This window comes from Dermacentor silvarum, chromosome 1 (assembly GCF_013339745.2).
Source record: "Dermacentor silvarum isolate Dsil-2018 chromosome 1, BIME_Dsil_1.4, whole genome shotgun sequence".
NCBI lineage: Eukaryota > Metazoa > Arthropoda > Arachnida > Ixodida > Ixodidae > Dermacentor > Dermacentor silvarum.
In genome coordinates this window covers 208,305,754-208,316,612 of record NC_051154.1, presented here as the reverse complement: position 1 = coordinate 208,316,612, position 10,859 = coordinate 208,305,754, and the positions used below count along the sequence as shown (strand labels likewise).

The following is a 10,859-nucleotide window of genomic DNA, read 5'->3' as shown; positions in this document are numbered from 1 at the left end:
GGGAAACACCCACCAAGTGAGCGCAAGGCGACGAAAAGCGAGACGCTGTACAAAAAAAAAAAAAAAAAAAAAAAAAAAAAAAAAAATAAAAAAAAATAATAATAAAAAAAAATAATAATAAAAAATGAAAATAAAAATAAAATAAAATAAAATAAAAATAATCAAAAAATTATACCAGTAAAGTTACCCGACATCATCAACGTCATAGAAATGGCATGCATTCAACGCTTTCATAACTTCCTAAATCATAAGAAAGGAGGCACCGAGGCGTTTAAACATGACTTCGTTCCACTAACGCCTAAATTAGAAAACGAGCTAGGTGAGAAGCTAGAAAGACCAATCAACGTGAAAGAAGTTGAAGGAGCATTTGCCGAATTAAGCCCAGGTATACCACCTGGGCCCAATTTAATCATTAGGATAAGTAGTGTCGAGGACGGGCCCCAAAGTACTCGTTTGCTGTAGCTACCTATTGTTGATAATTAGAAAGTTAATTACCGTCACTTCGCTAATTACGCACGTAAGTGCGGAAATTGCTCTGTATCCAGAGGCCGCCAATCCGTACACTCGAATGGTAAGATATATATTTTTCTAATTTTAAAAATTTGGTGCAGCTAAAAAAAAAAAAAAAGCCCCCTGTATATTCGTAAATGTTTGAAAGTTACCGCGGCTAAACCAGAATCGCACCATTTTCTGGATAAATTGATATGCCTGAAACTCTTTTAACCTTGCTCGTTAGCGAAGAATGGCTAATATTTTCTATTCTAGCTTTGTAGTTCTTCAAATGATTGCGTTGTATTTTTCAAACCGGCAATAAAGAAGAAAAAAAAGCTCGTTGGTCTGGGGTATGATTCTCGCTTAGTGTACGTTTCAAATCCCGGATGAACCCTATTTGTTTTTGTTTTTTTTAATTCGCTGTCAGCCCAGGTGTGACGAATAATTCTCTTTTTATTTTTATCGATTTTCTTGTTGCAGTGAGGGCTATGGTGTTGGGCTGCTGAGCACGAGGTCGCGGGATCGAATCCCGGCCACGGCGGCCGCATTTCGATGGGGGCGAAATGCGAAAACACCCGTGTACTTAGATTTAGGTGCACGTTAAAGAACCACAGGTGGTCCAAATTTCCGGAGTCCCCCACTACGGCGTGCCTCATAATCAGAACTGGTTTTGGCACGTAAAGCCCCATAGTTGTTGCAGTGAGCCAAGATATGAAGAATGTGTAAACATATCGCTGGGGCAAATGCTTGTCGGCTCGTTGGTCTAGGGGTATGATTCTCGCTTAGGGTGCGAGAGGTCCCGGGTTCAAATCCCGGACGAGCCCGCTCGTTTTTATTATCCGCTGTCAGTCCGGATGTGACTCATAATGCTTATTCGTTGTTTTTTTTAACGTCTTACTTGTTGAAGTGAGATAATCTTCTACCTTGTTGCCGTGAGATAAGATATTACGAATGCGTAAAAATCGCGGCCATTCCATTCTGAGAAGGTAAATCACCAGCAAAGCTGTTTAGCACACGACACAGAGGTGACGGAATTTTGAACAAATTTACGAACACATTTACTGTCTCGATCCGTGGTCATCGTGACGATAGGTACGCACACACATTCTCTAACATCTGTTATTATTATATTAATTACATCATATTCGCGTATAGTCCGGACTCCAGAGGAGCAACGCGCCTACGAAGAGCGACGGCAGGAACAGAGATGAGAATGCAATCGTCGCCGGCGGGCGGCAAACACCACCGGTGAAGATCGGGCACAAAACGCCAAGCGCATGCAGGACGTCGCTCTTCGTATAAGGCGCGTTGCTCATCGGGAGTCAGGACTATACGCGGCCTCCCCATTACGACGACAGAAGAGAAGTGAAATTCAAAATTGAGAACGGCAACTTGTCTTTCTGGTTTTTTTTATATACATTCGCGTATACGACGGGACCGCAGCCCGAGAAGCCGGAGGAAACTAGACACGCGTGACGTTTCGATGGCGCCGCCACCACGGGAGAACGGAAGGAAAGGAAACTAGATATGCAAGCGCTTGGAACGCCGACAACGAGAGGGTGGGGCGAAGGCAGACATGGCCGACGCGAGTCGGCCTTTCGGGCTCAGATCCGATCGTACTACCTGTTCTTACCCTTGTGCATGTGACCCCTTTTGGTCCCAGGTGCGACAAGGGTAGTTCGAGGGCGCGTTACAGGTCCCGGAGCCCACCAGCCGGAGTCCATAGGGGTATGTGCCATTGCGCTTGGACCCTTTCTGCACAATCACCAGGATCGGCCCACATTTTTGTTGGTGCGCACGAAAAGCACACGGAACCCTAGCCATGTACAGCTTCGCTGTAAGATGTTGCTGACGTCAGTAGTCGTCGACTCGTTGACCTGCTTAGTAAATAAAATACTAAACACAAACACACCTCTGCCGCGTACCATTTTCACGTTTCCGTCGTTAAACACACGGCATGCACGCAATAGTAATCTTAATCTTCCTTTATGTTCGAATGTGTACGGCGAAAGGTTAATTCAATTCTCTGGTGTTAAGCTATGGAACAATTTGCCTCTTGAAATAAAACTCGCAAGAAATTTTGACTTTACATGCAAATGCCACTACTTAACTTACCAAGCACGTTCTTGAGATTTTTATATTAAAAAACTATGTGTATGCTAATTTGTTGTTTTTCTTTGTTCTTTCTTTTTTTCGTTTTCAGCGCAGTTCTGTGAATATATATAGTATTTACCGCTTATGTATGATACTTTCGCTACTTTGCTTGTATAAGACTGCTAATTATTGCAATACATTTTTTTTTGTATTGGACCCATCACTAGCCGCTTTAGGCTATGGGAACAAATATCCTTGTACGCATCTTTTATATTATTGTGTAATAAAATTACCCTTTGATTGATTGATTGATGAGTTTCGCTTAGGGTGCGACAGGTACCGGGTTCAAATTTCGGATGATGCCAATTGCTTTTAAAGCGAATCTTTATATGGCTAGGCGAAGCGAAAAAGCGTCTGTTAGTCGCCTGTCCGCAGAAAACTATCATCATCAGCATTGGCTCGAGCGTCGTCTTCATCCGCAGCTGGCTCGTTGGCGCCCCTCGGGTTGCGTTCGTGCTAGTGCTGCTCCCGCGTTCGTCGTCGTCGATCGTCTACTTCCTCAGCTGGGTGCGTTGCCGTTCATCATTCCAGTGTAGAATTTCACTTCTCTTCTGTCGTCGTAATGAGAAGGCCGCGTTTACGGGGGTATGAGCCATTGCTTAAGGGGGTATAAGCTATGCATTACCTTACGTAACGGACAGATTTAATGTTGAAGCAATTTAATTTCAAAAAATCGCAAGCGGCAATGACGGGCGAATGCTGCTATATAGCGACGCCGCCAAGCAAACTCGAGACATCGAACGCAAGTGACAACGGCGGACTGCGGGCATACCGTCAGTGACGTCGTTCGCTCCGCCGCAGCCGAACGTGTGTGTAACCTCATTAAGAAACACAAAGACGTAACCAATCATTGAGAAACCGTCTGGATTAACCCCATGATAAACACCGGGGCCGCACGTTTCAGCTTCGCTGGTTAACCATCTGGACGGAGTGCTAAGGCGGTGATTTTTTTTTTTTATTATTCGCAGTCAGCCCAGATGGGACGAATAATGCTTATTCTTTTTTAGAGCGGAGCTGTTATACGCTAGTTTCCTTCTGATCGCTGCGTTCGTAGACCGAGAGCGTAGACTAAAAACAATCATCAGCAATGGCTCGAGTGCCGTCGTCTTAATTCTTTTTCCACAGCTGGCTCGTTGGGGCCCCTCGGCGCCACCGCGCGAACGCGCTCGTGCCACTGCTGCCGCGTTCGTCACCGTCATCTTCTTCCACAGTTGGCTTCGTTGTGGAAAAAACTGAAAATAGCCAATTGGTGTATCTCAAAGACCGGCTGCGGGGTCGTTACCTTATATGTGTTACCGACTGCAGACGAGGTCTTTGTCGCGGAGTGTGCCTGCGTCTGTGGCCGTGCAGGCTTTCGACGGAATCGTTGTCGCAGCAGTCTACGTTCTTCCCGGGACGTCTAAGGGAGACCTGGAGAACTTTATGATTGACGCCTTTGGTTGGATCACCATTACCGACTCCACTCCTATCGTAATTGTGGGTGATTTGAACGTCGACCTGTCTCGGCCAGACGGAAAGTGCTTCTTGGCGTTTCGGTTAAAAAGGTTCGACATTCAGTGCTATACAAACATCGGTGGGCCTACCACACGTCATCGGTCCTGCATAGAATTTGCGTTCGCGAAGAACGTTTTCAACGTCGGTACGGAACTCATGGCCGTCTACCATAGCGACCACAAAGCTATAGTCACCTTAGTAACAAAATAATAAAGACGGTAGAAAATGACAATTCATGCGGTATGTGTCTTCATTCAAATCGATATATTTTATCACCATATACACAACTCCGCTGGTCATTCACCTTCACAGAGTGGAATGGCACTGAAATTTTTTTTTTTCTGTTGACCTTTCTTGTTGCAGTGAGCCAATATACAGGATGTTTTTTTTTTCTTTAGCTGCACCAAATTTTTAAAATTAGACAAATATAAATCTTGGTCACGTTATGTTTACCATTCGAGTGTACAGATTGGCGGCCTCTGGATACAGAGCAATTTCCGCAATTACGTGAGTAATTAGCAAAGTTACGGTAATTAACTTTCTAATTATCAACAATAGGTGGCTACAGCAAATGAGTACTTTGGGGTCCGTCCTCGACACTACCTATCCCAACGATCAAATTTTGAATAGCGGAGTTCCTGTGGGAGCTACGCGAACAATTAGTTCCCCTTGGCAGGCTCCTTGAAACCGAAACTGGCCGCAAAAAGAGCGTCTGTGTCGTCGAAGCGTCTGTGTCGAGGTAGTGTCGAGGGCGGGCCCCAAAGTACTGATTTGCTGTAGCCACCAATTGTTGATAATTAGAAAGTAAATTATCGTAACTTCGCTAATTACGCGCGTAAGTGCGGAAATTAATCTGTATCTAGAGGCCGCCAATCCGTACACTCGAATGGTAAACATAATGTGACCGAGATTTATATTTTTCTCATTTTAAAGATTTGGTGCAGCTAAAAAAAATAAAAAAAACACCCTGTAATGTAATCTGCACACACGTAGCCGCCTGCAACAGTCGTCGGCTCGTTGGTCTAGGGGTATGATTCTCGCTTCGGGTGCGAGAGGCCCCGGGTTCAAATCCCGGACGAGCCCGTTTTTTTTTTTCGTTTTCGCTGCCAGCTCGGATGTGCTGAATAATGCCTATTCGTCTTTTTTATTTATCTTCTTCCTTTTTCCTTCTTGGTGCGCGGCAAGAACAAAACTACCGCAACTGAGCACACCTTCGAGCGATTAGGCAGAAAATAATGAGATAGTGACAGTATCGGGGAATGTTACTGAGTCAGAAATATGACCAACCGCTCCTTCATAGTGATTTTCAAATAAATAATGGAGAGCAAAATACATTGATCCTGATTTAATTCAGAAGAGGAAAGTCTGGACGGCTTGGGATCTATTTCTAGCCCCGCTTAATTTCTAGCACCGTATACGCTGCTCGCAGCGTTTGGACGAGGCGTAATGAGTTCCGAAAGCACTTACATGTGTTCTGAAGCTACACCGAAAGCTTCGTGTCGTCCACTATGTCACTGTCAATGATATCCACCGAATGGATGAATGAAAAACTTGATTTTCACAAAGGAGGTTTCCCGGCGTAGGTGGAACCCTCAGTCCAGGGCCCCTGTGGCCTTTGCCATCTTACGAGCTCTGTCGATCAGCTTGAGCTGTTCATCAGGCTTCGAGCAGGATAGCGCAGCCTCCCACTGCTCCGGTGTTGGTGTTTTGTGTACTAGCGTTACCTTTGGTTTTTGACGAGCCCATGTAACGTGGTAAAGCGTCGCGAGTTCCCCGCATAGCGGGCATTTATTGTCATAAGTTGTCGGATAGATTTTGCTGAGTAAACTTAGATTGGGGTATGTATTAGTCTGCAGTTGTCTCCAGGCAACCGACTGCTCTCTACTAAGGTCTTTGTGGGGAGGGGGGTAGATCCTCCTTAGGCCCTTTGGTTTTATAAAATTGTTCCATAGCACCTGGTGACTGTGTCCGGCTCCCAGTCGTGGTGCGCCCCCCGGTTGGCGTATGCTCGGGCGTTGGCGTCGGCACACTGGTTCCCTGTCACAGTATCATGGCCTGGTGTCCACGTAATGAAGCATCTCGAGAAGGTGATTTTTCTCGTCTTGAGTATGCGGATGGCCACAGTGGATATGCGTCCACTGCTGTACCTTCTGCACGCTTCTTGCGAGTCCGTCAGCATTTCTGTAGTGGCCTCTTCGCCCTGGTGGGTGATGGCGAGTGCGATTGCCGCTTCCTCTGCCTCGAGCATGTTGTTGCCTTTGATCGAAGCGCAATTGATTTCTCTAAGCTGGTGATCAACAATGCTGACTACCGCTCCGGAGTGTTCTTTGTATGTGGTCGCATCGACGTATAACACGTCTTTTCTCCGTGCGAAATATCTTTCGTGTGCTTCCGATCTTGCCTTTCTTCTGGCCTTGTGTATTTTAGGATGCATGTTTTTTGGTATCGGGCTGATCTCAATGATCTCTCGAATATATAATTAACAGCACGGAAAGCATATCCGCCGAAGCAGAGTTTTGCGGAGCCGCACCGGGTAGCGTCATGCATATCCATTGTAAACACGGAGACAATGAATGGGCACGTCACCACGTGATCAACATGGCGGCGCCCAGTAAGTTCGCATAAGGATCCCGAGGAACTTTGCCAATATTAGATTTGCCAATTAAAAACGAAAGCCGTATATAATAGGACGAAAAAAAAAAGAGAAAATACTGAGTGTGGCAACTAAGGTGCTGCGTTTCTTTGTCTGTAGTCGTGAAAGAATCGGCTGTTGTTATCTTACCGGCTAATTCCATCATGAGGGAAAGGTGAAAAGGGAAATTTCAGTAATTGCTGTTGATTCTTTGAGATAGAAAGGCATGGATGTCTCAAAACTTAAAATAAGGGCCCGATGAAACGTTCCGGAACTCGGTTCTGGGTGTTTTCTATAGTTGTCACTTCGCACGATATATTATAGTAACCAAAAGGAAAGACCAGCGGTAAACACAAAAAACCAAGAAGGCGACGGGAGAGGTTGGAATGTACAAGAAAATCTATGCCAGTAGGAAGACAAAATATATATGTTGCAGTGAGCCAAGTCATTACGAATGTGTAAGCATGTCTCTGAGGCCAATAGTCGTCGGCTCGTTGGTCTAGGGGTACGATTCTCGCTTTGGGCGCGAGAACTCCCAGGTTCAAATCCCGGACAAGCCCTGTCTGTCTGTGTGTTTTGTCTGTCTGTCTAACCATTTTCCCGGCAACTTGGGTCACTGGGTAGCCCATGGTCTAATCGGTAGCGCATCGGGCTACTCTGATAAGGAACCGGTTCGAAACCAATAGTCCGACTTACTAGTGTCACTGGGTATGTGCCGCTCTGTAATGACAATAAAATTCCTCTAAAGTTTATCCGGTGTTGGGCGGAATCGAACCCGCGTCATATACGAATATTCAGACAGTGTTGTCTCCATATGCATGTATACATTCACACACATGCCACGCGTGGACTTAGCGGTGGCGCCACTATAGATGGCGCAGCATGTCCAGATGAAAGCGAGCGAGAGAGTGGCGATCCCGGCAGCATACATGCAGGTTCTTTATTCTATGACATGCATCACACGTGACGCGTTTCGGTGGCGGCAATACGGTGCGTCGCTACATTGCTTGAACGATAATCGCATTAACGTCGACATTCAATGTGAGATGGTTTTTTCCGGATATTTTTGTGCTCCTAAAGGTGTCGGTGGGGCTCAGTGAACTAATTCCAGAATATCCACTGGAAAGAAGAGTACAGGGGCACTAATGCGTTCAGTCCATGGCTAGCTGTGACTCGTCGCACGGCTGCTTCGATGCAACTCACCAGGTACCGCTGGTCTTGAATCTGGGAAGCCGCGGTCAGCCAGCTGCAGTACTGGGACAACGTTTCAGAATGACCGGACCGGTGTTTGTTTGCGGACGCTGTATAAGTTAACGACAACCTGTGCCCTGTGCTGATGTTACATCAACACAGCAACTAAGGGCGAATCCCATTGGGAGAACAGGAGCAGCTGGGGCGCCGCGCAGGGCGGAGTCGGGTAGCAGCGCAGTGAGAGCAGGGACACACGACACGTGCATTTCAGACGCTGCTGATAAATGACTCTGCCGAAGGGGTCCATGAAGTCTGCAAGTTTGTTTCAAGGTCAAAAAAGCACGCAAAGCAATTTGAAGCGAGGTGAACATATATAGCAACAAGTTCATTCTCTGAGCATATATGCTATCCATACAATTAGAAATATTTGTTAGTTGGCTACCTCCTTCCCTTTAAAGAATATAATAAACATTGTTCTGTGTATAAACGGTCTCCATCTTCTACGGTCTCCACCGTCGCCGCGAGAGCCTTCGGCTAACGGCGCCATCTCGGGAGAGCCGGGAGCGCGTACCGTATTACACGTTTTTGCTGGGGAGCGCGCCGAAGGGGACGGCCGGAGGAAAACCTATAGACCAGCGCGCGCAATCTCTGAGGTCATGCACTCTCAAACGCTGCCGAACTACTTAGCGCGATAACACATGTGGAGAAGCTCCGCCCCCGTAGCTTTCCCTTAACTGCCACAGAAAGTTGTCCACGAGTATAGCGCGCGGTTGCAGCACACGAGACTTCCTCGCCTCGTCCACGGAATTAAAGAACACATTCGCTTAGTGCTATGGCCGCTTAAATATACAGTCACTCAATGTGTTATCTGGCAGCCTGCAAGAGTACATGGCATAATTTCGGCAAGAGTGGCATAAAACTTGGTTGTCAGGGCCCTGTCCTTTCTTTCGACTCAAGTATTTTGAGCAGCATGTTGCTTGTTCTGTGTGAACCAACCAGACAGCAACAGAGCACTTCCACAGGAAGGACATGCATAGCGGCTATTCCGCGCAAGGACTCGATTCTGAAGCGCAGGAAGATGCAAGTAACGTCGTGACCGCTCGCAAGTGATGCGTCATCCGTGAGTGCAAGGTCGAGCCTCCGCGCATAAAAGCCTCTTTATGCCCTTCCTGAGAAGAACACGGATTAAGCACGAGGGTTGTTTTTCTTGTGGCATATGTTCGTATCCTCCGGTGGTTGTCCACAACCGGCTCTGTCGGTATGCTGCGACCACGAGCTCTTTTTACGCTGGTAGCTAGCTGCGTTAGAGTGGCGTCCGCCGAGTGTGCTCATTAGAGAGCTTGAGATTAGGAGGACGCAAGCGTTGGGTCCCCCTAATCTAAATCTCTCTATTGTCTGCATTCCTCAACCACAAACTGCTGGATGGGTACGTCCAACACCTCCTAGACAACACACATCTTATGTCGAATTCCAATGGCAGAGTAGGAGTGGGCGGCCAACTCCGCGAGCGAGCACGTCACTACAGCCTAGAACGACGACTCCAAACAATGCCTCCTAACTCCAAATCAACAATAGGAACACAAGACGTGCAGTCAGAGCAAGGGTATGGCAAGGGGGCGCTCGTGCACACCTCGCAACCGGACATCCAGCTACCCAGCGTCCCTTGCGTGCCGGAGGGGATTATCGTCTGCTGTCTCCACCCGGCCGCGGCGGGTTCTGCGTGGTACATCGTGTCTGAACAGCGCGCACGGCACTATGGGGACGTAGAGACAGGCCACAATAGAATATTTATGTGCTAAAACGCAAGGTGAAAGCAAACGCATAAAAAAAGAGGAAGGAACGTCCAATCCAATCAAAAAGCACAAACAAAATAACAAACTTTTACAAATTGCTCATTTTCGCGTTGCGGCTCTGCACATGCTACTGTCGGCGTCTTTCTCGAAGATAGCATGTAGAGGGACAATTGAAACTACGACGCACTAGAAGCCTCATGAAACGCCCAAGGCGTCCCCCTTGTTCGTTTCATTGTGTGTCCCCTTCTAGTTGGGCAAGCAGCACGAAGCGAAGCAGCCATTTTTAACAGCGAAGCTGTTTAAGCCAGCCGTAATTTGTGGTGCGTAGCAAGACACTACCAAGAAAGAAAAGAAAACAAAACTTCTTGCCGAGGCGGGATTCGAAGCCGCGTACCCCCGCTCCCAAGGCGAGCGTCGTAACCACTAGGCTATACAGCCACAATTGCATAGCACGCATTTATGCGAACCATATGATTGCTTTCGAGGGTCGACGTCTTCGTCCACAGCTGGGGCGTTCGTACGCTCGTGCTGTGCGAGGTGAAGAGGTTTAGAGCGAGAGAGAGACGCATTCATGGAGCGTGTCTCATGGAACGTGGTGTCGGCATTGGAACGCGGTGTCGGTGTTGCAAGCTCGCTATGCAACGCGCAGTGACGGCCGTAAGTCCGAGACGCGTGAGAAGAAATTATCATCATGAGTAATAGGGTGAAAAGTTCGCGCGCACTCCCAGAAAATGCTGGGCAACGATCGCCCAGCTTCGCTGTTCCAAGCGTTGCGTGGCCGAGTGCAAGGTTTTTTAGAGCGAAAGCCCTGCTACGCCAAAAGATCGTGTTTCATATATCGCTGCCACTGATTTCAGCTAAAAATGTACTACGCTTCAAATATTGTCGGAGCAGTACAAGCAAAGGTGAAAGGGAAATTTCTATATTGACTGAAAGCAAGCAGTGCTAAAATTATATTCCTAGCCAAGCACATTTTTGCGGCTTTGAACAAGTGTGATATTAAACTGGACTTGTAGGCTGGGAAGAAATGCGTTTTTCTTTTGTACTCGTGCAGCCAGGTATGGTTTGAGCAAGTGAATTATGTGGTTGAACTCCCCGATGCA

The 10,859-nt window shown here is 47.1% G+C and overlaps 2 non-coding genes across 2 annotated transcripts; both read left to right on the top strand.

The window, feature by feature from the left end:
- The first annotated feature begins 1,244 nt into the window (after positions 1–1,244).
- On the top strand, positions 1,245–1,316 carry Trnap-agg (transfer RNA proline (anticodon AGG)). The gene has a single exon. It is a non-coding gene; the product is annotated as a tRNA-Pro (tRNA).
- Positions 1,317–5,151: 3,835 nt separating this feature from the next.
- Positions 5,152–5,223, top strand: Trnap-cgg (transfer RNA proline (anticodon CGG)). Its single transcript has one exon. It is a non-coding gene; the product is annotated as a tRNA-Pro (tRNA).
- Positions 5,224–10,859: the final 5,636 nt, after the last annotated feature.